The sequence below is a fragment of the Macaca fascicularis genome, chromosome 1 (genome assembly GCF_037993035.2).
Source record: "Macaca fascicularis isolate 582-1 chromosome 1, T2T-MFA8v1.1".
In the NCBI taxonomy this organism is placed as follows: domain Eukaryota; kingdom Metazoa; phylum Chordata; class Mammalia; order Primates; family Cercopithecidae; genus Macaca; species Macaca fascicularis.
In genome coordinates, this window is record NC_088375.1 from 107454703 (window position 1) to 107456724 (window position 2022).

Genomic DNA, 2022 nt, shown 5'->3' on the forward strand with positions numbered 1-2022 from the left:
GAAAAGACTAACAGTACTAAGTGTTGGCGAGTATGTGTAGTGACTGGAACTCTCAGGTTTTGCTGGACCTAGTGAAAATTTGGCTAAGTCACTGTAGAGGTCAAGGGAATACTTTCCTTTCTGCCTCTGAAGGCACACTGAAAATCAACTGACAAGTGGACAGATTTTTTTTTTTTTTGAGACGGAGTCTCGCTCTGTCGCCCAGGCTGGAGTTCAGTGGCCAGATCTCAGCTCACTGCAAGCTCCGCCTCCCGGGTTTTTACGCCATTCTCCTGCCTCAGCCTCCCGAGTAGCTGGGACTACAGGCGCCCGCCACCTCGCCCGGCTAGTTTTTTGTGGTTTTTTTTAGTAGAGACGGGGTTTCACCGTGTTAGCCAGGATGGTCTTGATCTCCTGACCTCGTGATCCGCCCATCTCGGCCTCCCAAAGTGCTGGGATTACAGGCTTGAGCCACTGCGCCCGGCCTGGACAGATTATTATTATTATTATTATTATTTTGAGACAAAGTCACTCTCTTGCTCAGGCTGAAGTGCAATGGCATGATCTCAGCTCACTGCAACCTCCACCTCCCAGGTTCAAGCAATTCTCCCACCTCAGCCTCCTGAGTAGCTAGGACTACAGGTGCCCGCTACCATGCCCGGCTAATTTTTTGTATTTTTAGTAGAGACGGGATTTCACCATGTTGGCCAGGCTGGTCTCAAACTCCTGACCTCAGGTTATCCATCCACCTCGGCCTCCCAAAGTGTTGGGATTACAGGCGTGGGCCACCACGCCCGGCTAAAAGGGCAGATTAATAGAAAAAAAAGGTATACAGATTTTATTTTAAGGTACATAACAAGGGGGAATAGCAGGAGAATTATTACCCAGTAAAACAGTGGGGGCCAGGTATGGTGGTTCAGGCCTGTAATCCCAGCACTTTTGGAGGTTGAGGCAGGCAGATCATCTGAAGCCAGGAGTTTGAGACCAGCCTGGCCAACGTTGCAAGACCCCCATCTCTACTAAAAATGCAGAAATTAGCCAGATGCGCTAGCGTGCGCCTGTAATCCCAGCTACTCAGGAGGCTGAGGCAGGAGAATCACTTGAACCCAGGAAATGGAGGTTGCAGTGAGTCAAGATTGTGCCGCTGCACTCCCGCCTGGGTGACAGAGTGAGACCGTCTCAAAAAAAACAAAAAACAAAAAAAGGCCAGGCTTGGTGACTTGTGCCTGCAATCCCAGCACTTTGGGAGGCCGAGGCAGGAGGATCAACTGAGGTCAGGAGTTTGAGACCAATCTAGCCAACATGTGGAAACCCTGTCTCTACTAAAAATACAAAAATTAGCCAGACGTGGTGGCCTGCACCTGTAATCCCAGCTATTTGGGAGACTGAGGCAGGAAAATCTCTTGAAGTGAGGGGCAGAGGTTGCAGTGAGCCAAGATTGTGCCACTGTGCTCCACCCTGGGTGACAGAGAGACTCTGTCTCTAAATAAATAAATAAATACAAACAAATAAACCACTGGGGTACAGAAATTTATATACTCTATAGGGGAGGGGAGAGATGAGAATGTAGACAGTTCTTTTGAGGGGCAAAATGATTAGGGAGAAGGAATGGACATGGGAGACAGAAATTATCTCATAAATTATTCTCTTTGGAATTTGAATGGTCCCAGAGACAGGAATTATCTTGTGAAAAAGCCCCTCCAGGTGTATTTGCATTCCTTAGTTTTCTTTTCTTTGGCACATGATGAAATTTCAAGGAAGTAACAGAAGGCAATTGTGTTTCTTTCTTTTTTTTTTTTTAGACGGGGAGTCTCGCTCTGTCACCCAGGCTGGAGTGCAGTGGCACGATCTCAGCTCACTGCAAGCTCTGCATCCCAGGTTCACACCATTCTCCTGTCTCAGCCTTCTGAGGAGCTGGGACTACAGGCGCCTGCCACTACGCCCGGTTAATTTTTTGTATTTTCTTTTTTTAGTAGAGATGGGGTTTCACTGTGTTAGCCAGGATGGTCTTGATCTCCTGACCTTGTGATCCGCCCGCCTCGG